The following is an 18269-nucleotide window of genomic DNA, read 5'->3' on the forward strand; positions in this document are numbered from 1 at the left end:
AATTTGAAATATTATAGGGGATTATCCCTTCTTTTGTCCTGGATACTATAATTCTAATAATGCATCCCAAGTGTGCTAACTCATTTCTTACATGACATGTCATATTCTTGCCTCCTATTCAATTTTTAGTGTCTATTAAACTGGAGAGATTACAAAAAAGTTTTCTAGGTTACCAATAAATCTCCCTCATCCTATACTTGTATCATTGAATATTTGAACCCATTTGTAGGCCTTTACATTTATTCTCATTAAATTTCACCATCTTCCATTCTGATCATAATTCTAACCTGTCAACATCATTTTAGATCCTAATCATATAAACCCTCTACCTAAATCTTTCTCTCAATTTTGTGTTACCTAGAAATTTTATAAAGCTGCCACTTTTGTCTTCATAAAGTACTTGGTAATAATGTAATTAATCATTTTATAATGTAAATATATATAAATTGAAACTCAATGCCTTTCAGTTTGAAGACTTCATTTTTTCCCCTATTTTGAAAATCACTAAATCATTTTCACATCCCCAGGAATATGGCCTTTCCTGTTTCTAATTTTTCATTAAAATCCTTTTAGTAGTCTCTACTGATTCTTTCACTATCTAGGAAGGTAATCTATCTGGAACTGATCACTTAGAATTGGTTAAAAATTAGATGTTATTCTGTCATCTCCTATTTTATTTTTGATGGCATATTTTTATTATCTATTTCTGATTTATATATTTTCATTAAAGAAAACAAAAGCAAGTGTTTAGTTTTGCTTTCTTTTCATGATCTGTTGTCATAGATATAATCTATCTAGGTAATACTTCTACCCTTCTTTTTTTTTCTCTTCCTTATAACATAGCTTTAAAAAAACAACCTAAAATATGTTTCATTCCATCACTCCAGTGGAAGTACCACAGCATTTTACCATTTACTTTTAGTTAATCTTTGTTTTTCTCTTAAAAGCGTGGTATGGAGATAATGCAGCAGACTAAGCAAGAAGTCTCCCATATTCAGCTCTATACAATAATAAAATAGTGCTGCAAAATGAATTCTGGAATTGCAGAACCAATAGAAAGATAAGGTGAAACAATCGTTCAGCCCAATACACCTTGGAAGGTTTGTGAAACTGGTAAATCTCACTCAGATAAAAGTGTAGAGCAGTCCAAGACAGGTTGTGTCTCCACAAGCCAGCAGAAGATCCTACCTCAGCAAGCCATTGGGAAGCCAGAATGCCCAGCATTGGTTAGTAACTGAGTCCCTGTACCCCATATGAAGCAGCAGGGAAGTAGCAACCCCCCAAACCTGTGGTGACCCAGCACCAGGTAAGCAAGAAGTGCCCCTCCTCCCCGGCAAATCCTGGCACCAGCATACCACCAGGCTGACCCTGGTCCCCAGGACAGCAGCAGAACCTATGGCTCCAGCACAGAACCAGGACCCCCTGGAGACCTTGACACAGTGGCAGACAAGTGACAAGACCCCCATGGCCTCACCAATTCACCAGTATGACTCCATGTCCTACAAGCCTCTGGTGAGTACTACGTAAGTAGCCATCTCCCCTTTGGACCCAAAACGGTATAAGGTGAGATGTCAGGCTTATCTATAGGTCCTGATTCAGCACCAAGTCCTCCGTGGCCTGCCCTCTGAAGGCCTTAGAAGGCAAGTAGCCAAACCCTTGCCCCCACCAGGTGAGTGGTCAGAGTCGCATGGAACTTGCATAGCACCAGGCAAGCAACCAAAGCAGTCTAGACAGCATAGTAGGGACCCTCACCAGGCACCCTACAGCTAGCACACACCCCCAGGGAGGCTGTTCCCCACTGCTGATCAATAGTGATTCCTGAAAAGCAAATTAGAGAAGTAGAAGAAAAATTGGGAAAGAAATAAAAGCAATGCAAGAGAACAATGAAAAAGAAAAAAAAATTTACTGAGGAAAATATCTCCCTAAAAATAGATTTAGCCAAATGGAAAAGGAAGTACAAAAGGTCATTGAAGAAAAGAATTCTTTAAAAATTTGAAGTAAACAAATGGAAACTAATAACTGTATGAGACATCAAGATATACTAAAACAAAATCAGAAAAGTTAAAAAAAATAGAAGAAAATGTGAAATTCCTCATTAGAAAAACAACTGACCTAGAATATAAATCCAGGAGAGACAACGTTAAAATTATTGGACTCCCTGAAAGCCATGATAAAAAAAAAAAGGAAAAGAATAAAAGAATGAAAGAAAGAAAGAATGAAAGAAGAAAGTGTGAGATTCAAAATTGGATATACAGACCATTAATCTCCCCCTTTAACTTTTTCCTTTTACATATATATATCTCCCAGACCAATAAGAAAAAGGCGCCTCTGAGCTTTAATCTGTGAGGGATTAATTTTTATTGCTTTGGAATTAATTAGGCAACAAAAAGTGAAACCAATTAGGGAAATTGGGAAGTAGAAATACAGATGGATGGTCTTAGATCTAAGCTTAATCTATTTTCCTTCATAAAACTCACTGAATACCAAATTGCCCTCCAGGCCATGAACCAGCACACCCAAACCTGAACACCAAACATGTGTTTCCGAGTTCTTCTCACCTGCGCGCTGCCACAGCTAAGTTTAAGAACCAGAGAGCACGAAATTCCATTCCTGCCTTCACTTTTTTTTTTTTTTGGTGAGGCAATTGGGGTTAAGTGACTTGCCCAGGGTCACACAGCCAGTAAGTATTAAGTGTCTGAGGCAGGATTTGAACTCAGGTACTCCTGACTCCAGGGCCGGTGCTCTATCCACTTCGCCATCTAGCTGCCACCCCCCCGCCTTCACTTTTAAGTTTGTGTCCCAGAAGTTCCTCGTGTTCTCCTCCCAAAAGGGGAGGTCCTTCAAAAGCTGCTTCAGTAGCATGTGCAATCTCTCAAATATTTCAGCTAAAACTTCCGATATTAATCTTTACCACAAATATTTTTTACCACAAAAGAAAGAAAGAAAATATGAAAGAAAAATGCTCTGATATATTAGAACCAGAGGGCAAATAAGAAATTTAAAGAATCCACCAATCACTGTCTGAAAGAGATCCCAATATGAAAACTCCTGGGAACATCATAGCCAAATTGCAAAGTTCATAGATCAAAGAGAAAGTATTACAAGCGACAGTCAGAATTACACAGAATTTGTCAGTTTCCTCATTAAAGAACCACAGGGCTTGGAATATGATATACCAGAAGGCAAAGGAGTTAGGTTTACAACCAAAATAACCTACCCAGCAAAACTGAATATAATAATTCAGGGAAAATATGTATATTTAATGAAATGGAGGAATTTCAAGCATTTCTCATTAAAAGGCCAAAGAAGAAAAATAGCAACAAAAAATGAACAATATAAAAATATAGTTTGCTCTGCATCTAGATTCCAGTTCTTTCTTTCTTTCTTTCTTTCTTTCTTTCTTTCTTTCTTTCTTTCTTTCTTTCTTTCTTTCTTTCTCTCTTTCTTTTGATTTGGAGAACATTTTCCATTATGAGTCCTTTGGAACTGTCTTGGACAATTGTATTCCTGAGAAGAATCAAGTCCATCACAGTTGATCAATATATAATGTTGTTGATAGAATGTACAGTGTTCTCCTGGTTCTGCTCATCTCACTCATCATCAGTTCATGCAAGTCCTTCCAGGTTTCTCTGAAATCTGCCTGCTCGTTGTTTCTTACAGCACAATAGTATTCCATTATATTCATATACCACAACTGATTTAGCCATTCCCCATTTGATGGGCAACCACTCAATTTCCAAATCCTTGCCACCACAAAAAGAGCAGCTATAAATATTTTTGTACATGGGGGCCCTTTTCCCTTTTTCATGATCTCTCTGGGGAAAAGAACTAATAGTGGTATTGCTGGGTCAAAGGGTATGCAAAGCTTTATAGCCCTTTGGGCATACTTCCAAACTGCTCTCCAGAATGGTTAGATCAGTTCACAGCTACACCAACAATGCATTGGTGTTCCAATGTTTCCATAGCTTTTCCAACATTTATTATTTTCCTTTTTTGTCATATTAGCCAATCTGATAGCTGTCAGGTGTTACCTCAGAATTTTGTTTTGTTTTGTTTTTTTAATTTGCATTTCTCTATTCAATAGTGATTTAAAGCATTTTTTCCTATGGCAATATATAACTTTTCTTTCTTCATCAGAAAACTGCCTGTTCATATACTTTGACCATTTCTCAATTGGGGAATGACTTGGATTCTTATAAATTTGGTTTAGTTCCTGATAAATTTTAGAAATGAGGCCTTTAGCAGAAGTACTGGCTTGGGGGCAGCCAGGTGGCACAGTGAATAAAGCACGGGCCCTAGATTCAGGAGTATCTCAGTTCAAATCCGGCCTCAGACACTTGACACTTACTAGCTGTGTGACCCTGGGGGCAAGTCACTTAACCCCTATTGCCCCACCAAAACAACAAAAAAAAAGTACTGGCTATAAAAATTGTTTCTCAGTTTTCTGTTTCCCTTCTAATTTTGGATGCATTGCTTCTGATTGTGCAAAATCTTTTTAACTTAATGTAGTCAAAATAATCCATTTTGCATTTTATAATATTCTCTATCTCTTGTTTGGTCATAAACTGTTCTCCTTTCCAAAGATCTGAAAAGTAAACTCTTTCTTCCTCTCCTAATTTACCTATGGTATCACCCACCTTTTATGACTAAATCATGTACCCATATGTTTTTTTCCAGATGAATTGTGTTATTTTTTCTAGCTCTATAAAATAATTTTTTTCTAGTCTGATTGGTATGGCACTGAATAGGTAAATTAATTTAGATAGAATTGTCATTTTTATTACATTACATCGGCCTATCCATGCATGAACAATTGATATTTTCCCAATTATTTAGATCTGATTTGCTTTGTGTTAAAAGTGTTTTGTAATTGTTTTCAGAGAATTCCTGGGTTTGCCTTGGCAAGTAGACTCCCAAGTATTTTATATTGTGTGCCATTACTTTAATTGGAATTTCTCTTTCTATCTCTTGCTGCTGAGCTTTGTTGGTCATGAATAGAAATGCTGATGATTTATGTGGGTTTATTTTATATCCTGCCACTTTGCTAAAGTTGTTAATTGTTTCAAGTAGCTTTTTAGTTTATTCTTTAGGATGCTCTAAGTATACCATAGTATCTGCAAAGAGTGAGAGTTTTGTTTCCTCCTTGCCTATTCTAATTCTTTAATAACTTTTTTTTGTTTGATTGCTTAAGCTAACATTTCTAGTACAATATTAAGTAATAGAGGTTATAATGTACTTCCCTGTTTCACCCCAGATATTATTGGGAAGGCCTCTAACTTATCTCCATTACATATAATGCTTGCTGATGGTTTTAGGTAGATACTGCTTATTATTTTGTTGTTGTTGTTGTTGTTTTTTAGTGAGGCAATTGGGATTAAGTAACTTGCCCAGGGTCACACAGATTGTAAGTGTTAAGTGTCTGAGGCCAGATTTGAACTCAGGTACTCCTGACTCCAGATCCACTGCTCTATCCACTGTGCCACCTAGCTGCCCCAGATACTGCTTATTATTTTAAGGAAAGCTAGACCTATTCCTAAGTTCTCTAATGTATTTATTAGGAGTGGGTGCTATATTTGTTCAAAAACTTTCTCTGAATCTATTGAAATAATCATATGCTTTTGGTTAGTTTTTTTTATTGATGTGGTTGATTATGTTAATAATTTTCCTAATGTTGAACCAGCCCTACATTCCTGCTATAAATCCCACCTGGTCATAGTGTTTTGGTAACATTGAAAATACTATATAATTGGGGGCAGCTAGGTGGCACAGCAGAAAAATTACTGGCCCAGTATTCAGGAGGACTTGAGTTCAAATCCTGTCTCATACACTTGACATTTACTAGCTGTGTGACCCTGGGCAAGTCACTTAACCCTCATTGCCCTGCCAAAAACACAACAAACAAACATATAATATCAGAAGTGGACAAGTGAAATTCAAGTATTTTAATCCTATTAGGACCTATCTTGCTTTCTTTTATAACACCTATCCAAGATAGTAAAGAAATATATAGATAGATACAAATAAATGTGTTGAATTAAGGTGGATAAATGTTAGAGTGAGAATATTGCTATTGGCCAAATATACATAATAAAGGGAGAAATTTTAGGAGAAATGACAAAGGTCAAAGTAGTGTGGACTGCTTTTTCTCCTCAAATTTTGTGGTTTTTTTCCCCCTCCATTTTTTATTGTAGAAGATCCAAAGTAATTTGAGAAAAACCTTGGGACTTCGGACTCCTACAGGACTTCGAATTTTATTAGACGGCAGAGTATATAAGTAGTAATATAAATAGGAAATGAGGAATAAGTGGGAGTTCAATGGACACTTAAATACCTAAATCAAAACGAGGCTTGTGGGCTGTGATAAAGATATTGTTCTTGTTGAGCAGAAGTAAATAGATTCAAAGACAGCATAACTTTAAGTGGAAACTGTTATCTTTTGGATTATTCAGTGTTCCAGAAGGGTACATCTTCTAGAATATGTTACTTCTTCTGTAGAGAAAATATTAACAAAGATAAAACTGAAAATGAGCTTGTTTGGTGAGGACTTTGACTACAATCAGAAGGTAGAATCATGATAAAGTTTGAAACTACACGCCTAATAGATGAACATTTAGAATCAGATATGCAAACCTTGTAAAAAAGAAAACCAAACAGAGAATGCATAAAATAGTTTTCAGGAGTAGATCCAGTGGATGTAATGACATCATTTAAAATCATTGGTAATGGCAGTACCTGGTGTATTGTAAGCACTATATATATGCGTGTTCCACTCCATTTCCCCTTCACTACAGAGGAAGTAAGTTTCCTTTCACATGTATTCCTTAAGTGTCTACTCTTTCCATTAATATTATGTTTATTTTAGAAAAAACTGTACCCTAGGTTTATGAGAAAAGTTCTCTTTCACAACTTTCCTTAATATCTTCCTTTATTAAATTACTTCACTTGGAAATAAGTGTGTCCTCTGAAATACTAATGAGTAAGTCATTTTAGTAGATTTTGAACCAAGGGGATCCCCTGAACTTGGTTTAGTTTTCATTTGTTTTACAAAGGGAATCAGTTACAAGAGAAAGAAATGTGTATAACACATCGTTAAACTTGAGTTTATACTTGAATGACTTATGTGCATTTATATTCTCTTTACACACCAATATAGTATATATGCATGTATGTATTCACAGATACATGTATACATATTTATAATGGAAATATTTTAAATTATGTACATATATGCTATTGTAACAATTGGAATGATGCTACCTGCTGGAGACTTACTGTAGGAAAGCTACAACGTGCGGAGAGGGCCTCTGAGGGCAGGACCATGCGTCTTTTCTTTGGTGTCAGGAAGTGACGTTTGCTTGTGGGAAGAAGAAGGGGGAGGCTGGCAATCTGACTCTCTTTTGTGTGGACTCTGGCGGAGAACGGAGCTTGGAATGCTCTCTCCCTTTAATAGATAGATGAATCGAGGTGTTTCTCTCTCTCTTTACCAAATTCTTATTCTCCTTAATAAATGTTTAAAAGTCTAACTCTTGCTAAAGCTTATAATTTATTGGCGACCACTTATTAGATATTTTAGACAGTATAGATAGAATTTTGGCCCTTACACTATGCAAAATTAAGTTATAAAGTTATAATCATTTGAATGGCTGGATGTGTTTATAAGATATACTATTATTGTTATTATTATAATCATGGCCATTATTATAGATGCAACATGATACTCAAAGAGGCGTGAAGGAAAAAAGTTGCAACATCAAAGCCCTGGTCTTCACTTTACCACAGGAGGCCCATCCAACATTTTGAGGCCTTCCTCAATTAATACTGACATTGTGAGGGGTTGACATGAATATAATGCTATCTACATGCCTTTAGGGTAATTCAAATGAAAGAAATGTTACATTCTTCCATGCCCACAGAGGTCTTCTTAGTCACCTTCTTTCTTGGTAAAAACAACTATAGGTCATTTCCCCCACCTCTATGGAAATATTCTCCCTTTTCCTACTTCAAGAAACCTTGAAAATTGGTTCCTTATTATCTTAAAGATTTAATTACTTCTAGCATATTTTCTAGGTATCTAAGAATAGACCTAGCCTATTTTTAATTTTATCTTCTTAATTGACACTAACATCTTCCTGTTTTAAATTAGTTTATCTATTCTTCACAAAATATGTAAACCTAGAACATATATCTCTTGAGAGCCCAGAATATTTTTTTCCTTTTTTTATATCCTTGCTCTTGCCATAATATATGAGGCATGAAAGTCTCCAAATAAATACTTGTTGACTTCTTGACTGCATTTCTTTTTTTCTTTTTCTTTTTTTTTTTTTTAGTGAGGCAATTGTGGTTAAGTGACTTGCCCAGGGTCACACAGCTAGTAAGTTTTAAGTGTCTGAGGCCGGATTTGAACTCAGGTACTCCTGACTCCAGGGCTGGTGCTCTATCCACTGCGCCATCTAGCTGCCCCTTGACTGCATTTCTATTAATATTATTCATTATTATTACTTCTGAGCCAAAATCCTATCCTTTATCATCACTTGTATCCAGGCATAAGTAGTTCTCATTGTCATAGTCCTCTAGAATCAGAGAAGTCATCACTTAAATGTTTCCTTTTGATGTATATTGCTTGACTCTAGACAAATGATAAACGATATATAATAAAGATATTGTTATCTCTTCTAGCTCTTTGCTATCCTCTTACATGGAGTTAGTGCTATGGTGGTCACCAGAAACCCCACGAGAATGATTTCTTAGAATGTTATAACAGATTCTGCAAAATGTGGGAATTTGTTGGTGAGGGACCACAGTTTTCTTTGAAAATCTCAACCTTGTATTTTTCTTTTGTCTCATAACAAATCTGTGGGATTAATTTTGAGAAAGTAATGGGTTTCAGGACACCCAGAGGCCCCACTTGAGGGGATAATATTAAGATTGCTAGGATTGACTTTGCTGATTAACTCACTTAAAGTTAACTTATCTAATACCACAACTACCTGAAAGCCTGGCCTTCAGAGCATGTGCTCTCTGAACTCTGACCTCAGCATGTTCTGCTCATGGACAACCCTCAAGTCCAGTAAATCAATAGATTTGAATGATGGTAGCCAATTAGCTTGAAGCAGTGTTTAAGGGCCAACGCTCCTCTGGACCCACAGGAAGCTTCTACTCACACAGGCACAGGGACTTCCTTTTAGCCTGGGAATTGGAGGAGGTGGCAGCACCTTGCTCTGTCTCATTCTCCTATCCTAAGTATGCAGGGTTTCTGAACTTTCTGAGCCACGTGTTCTCTCTTTACTAATATTTTGTATGCTTTAGTAAATGCTTAATGCCCAAAACTGATGGTAAAGCTTCTAATTTATAAATAAAAAATATATTAGAAACCCAGCTAATTTTCCCCAAATTTGGGACAGAAATAAGGCAACAACACATAATTTTAAATGCCACATAATCTAGCCACCATCAGAAGGATGGATTCTGTATTAGCCCAGGAGAATTACACTATGACCCTTGGCAGCTTCAAGTTACTGTCAAAGTATAATCAATCCAGTTACCCTTGTAAATCTGATGCCTTTAAAAATTTATTTGGCTTTTATGTGGATCAGGAATGGAGAATCATTGCTTATAGCTTGCACATCTGCTCCCTCATAATGTATTTTAAAGTTAATTTCCTGAACAGATTAATAACTCATTGAATTGCCTTTACTTGTTGCTTATGTTTCATGCATCTGAAGGCTAATCTGGCAAATTCTCTTCTAGTGGTGCATCAGAAGAACACGTTAATATGCTATGCAATGTGAATTTTACATTCGATCAGCAGAGATTGAGAAAAGTTCTCTTTCACAACTTTCCTTAATATCTTTTTGTTTTTCTTGTTTCTTTCTGGTTTTTGGTTAACTTGTTCCCTTTCAGATGTTTAGTTCAGTGTAATCACAGGATACTGAAAGATCAATGATATGGAAATTTTTTTTTCCATTTAAAATAAAATATTCTACAGCTGCACACATCCATAAGGTGTGAAAGGAAATGAAGGTAATTTTCATATGAATAAAAAAATATATATTTGGATAGGCCACAGCTCTTGCAACTACACATTGTCCACAAAATATTGCACTTATGGAATAAACAGGGGACCTGGTTCTACCCTCAGTCCCTCATTTACTTACCTGGGGGAATTTGGGGAAAAGACTCCATTTTCATAGGTGTTGCTTTGTACCTATGTAAAATGACAGCATTGGACAAGATGACCTCTACTGTTCTATAGAATGAAAAAAAAGAAGTGGTTTTATAGTGGTTCCCTATCCTTTCTACGTAATTCATCATCACTATAACCATAATATTAATAATAATAATATTTAAGCCACATTATTGCAACAGAATTAAGGATGAAACTAGATAATAAACAGGGCAAAATGGAAAAATATGATAAAAATATATTTTTGATGGGTGAAAGTGAAACCACCACTTTGAAATTATTGACATCATAGTTAATAATGAGGAAAGATAAATTCAACTTTAAAAAAATGATTGTATAGCCATTTGGAGTAGACCACATATATATTGAAGACGTCCATACTGAATGTAACACAATTTGAGGATTCTCAGGGATTATTTCCCAAGATAGCTGAGAGGATACAAAAGGATTGGAAAAATAAAAAAAAAAGAAATCAGGTCAGTTTTCCTTGAAATTTCTTGAAATATGATATCTAGTTTCTTTTATGATATAGCTTTTAGGTTGTCTAATAATTCATGAATTATTTCTCTTTTATATATTTTTGAGGTCAGTTGTTTGCCTAATGACATATTTCATATTTTCATTTCTTGCCTTTGTTTTATTATTTATTTATGTCTCATGGAGACTTTGACTTCCACTTGTTCATTCTAATTCTCAAGGAATAATTTTTCTTCATTGAGTTTCTATATCTTTCTCCATTCAACACATAAACCTTTTTAATTTTTTTTTTGCAGGGCAATGGGGGTTAAGTGACTTTCCAAGGTCACACAGCTAGTGAGTGTCAAGTGTCTGAGGCCGGATTTGAACTCAGGTCCTCCTGAATCCAGGGCCAGTGCTTTATCCAGTGCACCACCTAGCTGCCCCCTATTTATTTTTTAATTTCCTCATTCTCTGTTTTCATGTGCCATGATGTATTTTGTCTCTTTAAATTTAATAAAAACTGAAAGTAAGACATTATAAAAAATATAGCATGATATCATTTTGTATTACTGGACATGGCTTTCAGTTTTAAATGGAATTGAACATAAATAAAATTCTCTTTTTAATTAACATACACTAGAGAAAAATATTAAGACATCTCAATAAACATACAGATATTAACTTGCTAGAAAGACACACATGTATAGTTCATAAAAAAAGACCCATCTAGTTTTAAACTCTCACTACTAATAGCAGGGGACCATCACTTGACAGAAGATGTAATACTGCAATTTTTCATGATGTTTAAAATTCATGAAGCCTTATCCAGACAGACAAATGCTTATTAATTTCTAAATTGCCTTATTGACTGTAATGGCAATAATCCAGGCTTTGCTATCTTCAATAGAGCTATAATTAAAGTGAATTTCTGTTGACTGTTCAGTTGTAAAGAGACTATTTTGAATAGTTTTCAGTTTAAAAAAATAATTACAATAGAGTATTGAGAGGTGAGCATTCATTTAAAAAAATAAGATATTTTCTTCTGAATGATGTTTGTTTCCTAGTGAGTTAAACATGCAGTAGTGCCAAAGAGATGGACCCTGAAAATATTTGCAGAGTAGGAACTTTGTATAGCACATCAGAATTGAAATGCCAAGCTTGTACAGAATGATAGGCTTGAAGCCTGGCAGATTTCACTAGGCATTTCTTCTAGATGATAGATGATTTGTTTATATGATTTATTCTGCATATGTTTATTTGTATAAGGTTCTGTGTGTTGACACACTGACCAAAAAACAGTCTGTAAAGAAAGCCAAAGGATCCCTTCTAAACTAAACAAGATTTCTATCATTATTCTTGAATAGAGGTTTAGAGGCGGCTAGGTGGCACAGTGGATAAAGCACCAGCCCTGGATTCAGGAGTTCCTGAGTTCAAATCTGGCCTCAGACACTTGACACTTACTGGCTGTGTGACCCTGGGCAAGTCACTTAACCCCCATTGCCCTGCCAAAAAAGCAGAACAAAACAAACAAAACAAAACAAAGAAAAGGAATAGAGGTTTATCCAGATTTCCTGAGGAAATATCTTCTATTTTCTTAATTGTTCTCTGTTGAATTGTGTTAACAGCTGGTTCCTAGCTTGATCAGGCTATTGGATTTACTAGAGTAAGTGGGAAAAGAATGTTTACATATGCTCTGATACCATGGTAGACTAATATGGGTCTTTGCAGAGTGCTAAAAAATGACTTTGATATCCTGTATTCTAGCAGGCCTTATTCTGCATTAACTTCATTCTAACTCACAAAGGAATGGAAAAGTATGACTGGGTGGAGAAAAGAGAAGAACTCAGATGGAAAAGAAAAGAAAACAAACCAAAAAATAGTGATCTAGTACTTTATATTTCTATTTCTAAACCCCTAATAATTGTTGCATTTGTTTCTTTTATACATAGAAATCTCATTCCACCTACTTTCTTTCACAGCTTATAATTTTTCTCTTAGCCTCTTATCAAAAATTAAGAAAAGGAAATGGTTAGCTAGTTAGCTAGCTTGGGGCAATACAAAACGATAGTACATCCTGACAGTTTATTTGCTATAAGGAAGTAGGTTTTTTTGTTTGTTTGTTTGTTTTTTTACTTCATTCAAATTAGCATTACATGAAGTTGACTTAAATTATAATGGTATTTAGTTCAATTTAACCGAAATAAGTCCAAAATATTTAGTAAACTCCTACTGTGTACAGATCATTAAGATAGACTTTGTGAAAAAACTTGGATAAGGTCCTATCCCTGATCTCATCCAGTTTAATGTTAGGTAGGACAATAAGAAATAAACAGTAATGTCTTTTTTTCCAATACATCATTTAAAATTTCTTCAAGAGGAATTCCAAAAATTCCAACAGCTGTGTATATATACTATGTAGTATAATCTTTAAAATTCACTTATTTTATTTGGAAAACAAAAACCTTCACAAGTCAGTAAAACTCAAAATACTCATCAGAGTTTTGTTGAAGCATAGACAAAAATACTTTATTGTATTAATCATGAATCACATAAACAAAATCTTTAGTTACATCATAAAATTAAAAACATTTAAAAAAAATAAGGATAACTAGTCTAATCATGGTAAATTTCTAAATCCTGGTAGAACTATCCTTGTGTCCTATTGTAATACAAATGCAGTATTTTAACATCATAAAAAAATCCCTTTATACTAGATGGTTTTATTTTATTTTGCCTTTCAGAATCATGGTAAAATAAGATAAAAAAAGTGGAGGGAAAAAAAACTTGGTTTATAAATTAACAATTAAAAGTATGCAGTTTAATTTATTTGAAAATGCCATTAGAGTTACCCAGTGTCCTTTAGCACAAACAAAAAGGATGGAGAAAGAGAGAACAATAGTCCAACAGAGTAAGATGTATAAACTTTGAAAAATGAAATTATAGTAAGATATACAAAATACCACAGTGATAAAATTCCGTAGTTTTGTTGTTGTTGTTGTTGTTGTTGTTATTTTAATTTTAAATAAATCATTGGGATTTTTTCAGATTTACAACTTAATTTTAACGCATCTTTCTTTAGAGAACTTTATTTTAAAATAAGGAACTATATGATTTTGAATATGAATTATCATGCTTTTGGAAGGAGTTAGCTGTGCTTTATTAGGAAAAAGAAGGCCAAAGCATAGTTCCAGACCAGTAGGTCAGTGAGATCTCTGTGGTTCTAAAATGCAGGGGTGAGGGGATGGAATCAGTCTTGTGAACTTAAGAGCCTGAAGATATAAAAGCCTAGTAAAAAATCTCAAATACTATCCAAACACTGCATCTTACCAACACTAACATAGTGTGTAATTTAAATTTCTAAATGTAGGTTCTAATCTGTTCCCCCAATTTTGGGGGAAATTGACTAAAATCACTGATAAAACGAGTTCAGGTTTTTAAGTGTTTATTGAAATATAGTAAAAGAAAGAGAAAGATTGAGAACAGAATTCCTACAACCTGGCAACCCTATCTTTCCTCAATTCTCCTGAGAAGTCCTCTGGAGTCTCTCCCCTCCACCACAGTGAAGACAGGAACCAAAAAGAGAGAGAACTCCTCCCCCAGTGTCTGCTTCCTACTTTGTGTGTTCCTCCCAGAAATGGGAGGCTCCTCAAGTTGATTGGCTGGTAGCCTTGATAGACAGTTCCCATGAGCAAATGTCACTTCCTGACGCCAAGGAAAAGCCACATGGCCTTGCCTTCAGAGGCATTCTCCTCATGGTGGAGCTTTCCTATAGTAAGTCTCCAGCAGGTGGCATCATCCCCATCATTACAATAGTTTAGGTTGAATTAACTTTTCTTTAAAGAAATTAAGTTTTAAAGGACATTACCAAAATGCCCCAATGAATCTGTGATCTCATCAATGCAGATATATACAAATATATACACACATACATACATATATCTGTATATCTGTATATATACATATAAATACATACACATACATTCATATATATGTGTATACACACATCAATAATATATTATATAATATTCAACACAAACTATCCTTACCTGCCCAACTTGCGTAACTCTAGATTATGTCCACCCATAAATTCACCATAAGGGTTCTACCCAATATGTTGGGTGTGACCTTAGATTTCTCTTGATATTATTAACGTAAAAGTGGAGCATAAAGTTAGTTCATCAGTCATTGCTTAGCTCACATCTAGACCATCTTATTTTGCTACAAGGAATTTTAGGTGATATATTTTACTCTAATTGTCCTTTGTAGCTTTTTGTTTATTTACACCCTATGTGCTTTTCCATTATCTCTTGAATAATACAATAATTTCATTCTTCAGAGGCTGCAAGGTTTTAGGATATTCATTAAATAGGTGGAAAACAAAGTATTATTTAGTGTCAAAGAAAAAAACAAACAGATTACAAACCTTAGGTGAAAATGATGCTTTGTGGAGGAGGAGACATTTGAATTAATCTTTAAAACCTGTGTAGGAATTCAACTGATAGGGAAAGTAAAGAAGGAAAGGAGTTTCAGACATAAAAGCAAACAAAACAAAAGACAAAAATCCTGAGATTTTGGAAAAGAGCAAGCACAGGAGGATAATGGTCTGTCAGCTAATATTTGTTCACATTAAGGGGTATTTGAAAATATGCATTAAAAGTGGTTTTTTTGTTTTTTCATTTATTCAGAAGGTTTATTTTTTAAGATATAAAAGAAGTGAGAGCTATTTGAAGATAGACAGGAAAAGAGTTACAAAACTTTAGTAAAAAACTTAAAAAATCAGAATGGATCAAACTTAAATTAATGATTCCAGGAAACAGTAAAAATAATCACAACAAAGTCAAAATATATTAAAAGTATATCTCTTTTTAAAAAAAAAATGATGTAGAAAAGATATGAAGGAGAGATTGTTTTAGAATCATTTGAAGAATCTGAAAAAAAGGACTTATAATTTATATTTTAGGAAATGATTAAATTAAATTCCATATTAAAACAAGAGGGCATTGTGAATATAAAAAGATTCAAGGAATCTCCTTCTGAAAAATAAATAAATTAAATTTTAAAAACCAAAATTAAGAAAGAAACAGGAATGTCATTGGCAAAATCCAGAGCTTTGATATAAAAATATAATAAATAAATACTCCAAGTTGGAGAGAAATAATTCAAATATGAAGAAATTACCCTCAACGCTATACAAGATTTTTCAGCTACCACTATAAAGAAATATAGAACATGGTTTGATGCATTCCAAAAAGCAAAATATAAAATTCTACAAAAAAAGAATAATTTACCTAAGAGAACTGTGTCTATAAAATCCTACAAAGACAAAAGTAGATTGTCAATGAAATAGAGAACTTTCAAAATTTCTGATAGTGGCAGGACTAGGGGAGATGACAAGTTACTTTGAAATACAATTAGGAGACTTGAGGGAGGAAATCAGAAAAGAAAGTATGAGTGAATACTCAGAAGAGAACTTATAAGGATGAGATATTTGCATGGTAATTGGGGTATTAAAATATCTTTCAGAGTCTTAATTTAACAATATCTCGAGCCAGGCAAGATGGCTGCACCCACAGTGAGCTCTGTCTACTGCCTCTGGAGTCTGGACCATGGACTACGGAAAACTGTACGGATGCTCCTGGGACTGACACAGTTAAAATGGAGCTGCTATTATTCTAATTACAAAGATCCCCAATTTAATAAAGACTACTAGCATAAGCCCTTGGAAGAGCTGACTGAAGAAGAGAAGTTTGAGCGGGATCTCAGAACCACACAGATCTTCAAAGGTCTCCCAGCATCGAAAACAAGCCCTTGGTTTGAGGATCCAGTGATCAGTAAATTCACCACCATGCTGATGAAAGGAGGAAACAAAACACTGGCCAGATCCCTGATGACTGAGACTCTGGAAACCCTCAAGAGAAAGCAATTTATAAGAATACCATGATGCCACAGCTGAGGAGCAGGAGGCCATTGAGTGCCACCCCTGCACCATCTTCCCCCAGGCACTGCACGACTGTTATCATGTTCTGGGCCTGGTCAGCATTCTTCTATCAGGTCCCAGCCCCTCTGACTGACAAGCGTACGTACTTCTTGCCCATGAAATGGATGATCCAGGAATGCCAGGAAAAGAGGCCCTGGCGAATGCCAATGCCAGAAATGCTTTCTCATGAGTTACTGGAGACTTTTCACAACCAAGGCCCTATGATCAAAAAGAAATATGGGGGCGGGGGGGGCACAGCTAGATGGTGCAGTGGATAGAGCATCGACCCTAGATTCAGGAAGACCTGAATTCAAATCCAGCCTCAGACAGTTGACATTTACTAGCTGTGTGACCCTGGGCAAGTCACTTAACCACCAATGCCTCACACACACACACACACACACACAAAAGAAAAGAAAAGGAAAAGAAAATTTGACCTGCAGATGGTGGAGGCTGACCGATCCTTTGCCCACTACCACTGGTGGTAGAGTGTAGGAAGGCTCGAACTTTGAGGTGAGGATCTGGTTGGTATCATTGCTCAGGCTTGTGCCCTTCTATAACTGGGAATGCCAACACCAGCAGAGGGGGCCATTGATCTTTACCATTCAGGGAAAGGAGCTCCACCAACAGTGTAGGTTTCCAGTTGAAGAGTGGTTAGAGCTTAGAATGGAATATCTTCAAACTTCCTCTCTTGTAGCCTTGCCACTATCAGCTACTCTTAACAGAAATCAGAGTAAATCATCCATTTAGCACCGGTTGGTAAAAGGCAGGTAAAATGTGTGGGAGAGGCATGTGAGTAGCACATTACTCAAGCTGGGCCATCCTTTTGCCCCTACTCCCCCCAACCTGTCACATTTCCATCAGGCAGAGGAAAGAATACAAGCTTGGGCTCTGCAGATGAGATCAGCAAGGCTAGGTTTCCTTTGCTTTGGGGGAAAATAAAGAAGCAGCATTCACTTTAAAAAAGGGTTTACTAGGAAAGTCCTATTCTGGTTCATAATAAATTATTTTGATAAATGTATATATATATATACATATACATACACACATACATACATACATACACATACATACATATATATATATATATATATATATATATATATATATATATATATATATATATATATATATATATTTCTAAATCCCACACTGAACCAATGTTTTGCTAAGCAGCTCATTAAAACTTATCTGGATAAAAAAATCTCATAAAGGTATCCAAAAATCAATTAGAGATTAGATACATTAATCTGAAATGCCAATCCATAGAATAAATCATGCAAATAATAGATAATTTCATTAAAGTAATGATGACAATGAGATGGCAATAACACAGTTTTAGGGATGCAGCCAAAAGCATTTCTTACAGGAACCTTTTCATTTCTATAAACACATGTATTAATAACAACAACAATAAATGGATCACTGAACTGGGAATGCAACTAACATATTAGAAAAAAATTGCAATTAAACAACACAATAGAAACCCTAGAATTGAAGAAAAATTACACAGTTGAAAACAGAACAAAAAATGACCATGAATTATTAAGTAAAGGTATGAGATGTTTAAAAAAGATACAATAAAATTAGATTTTTAAAAAATATCTGGTGGTGCAATGGATAAGTCACCGGCCCTGGATTCAGGAGGAC

General features: G+C 35.1%; 1 pseudogene; it reads left to right on the forward strand.

Annotated features, from left to right (window-relative positions):
• The first annotated feature begins 16199 nt into the window (after positions 1–16199).
• LOC122730628 lies at positions 16200–17107 on the forward strand (annotated as a pseudogene).
• Positions 17108–18269: the final 1162 nt, after the last annotated feature.

Source organism: Dromiciops gliroides, chromosome 6, assembly GCF_019393635.1.
Source record: "Dromiciops gliroides isolate mDroGli1 chromosome 6, mDroGli1.pri, whole genome shotgun sequence".
In the NCBI taxonomy this organism is placed as follows: domain Eukaryota; kingdom Metazoa; phylum Chordata; class Mammalia; order Microbiotheria; family Microbiotheriidae; genus Dromiciops; species Dromiciops gliroides.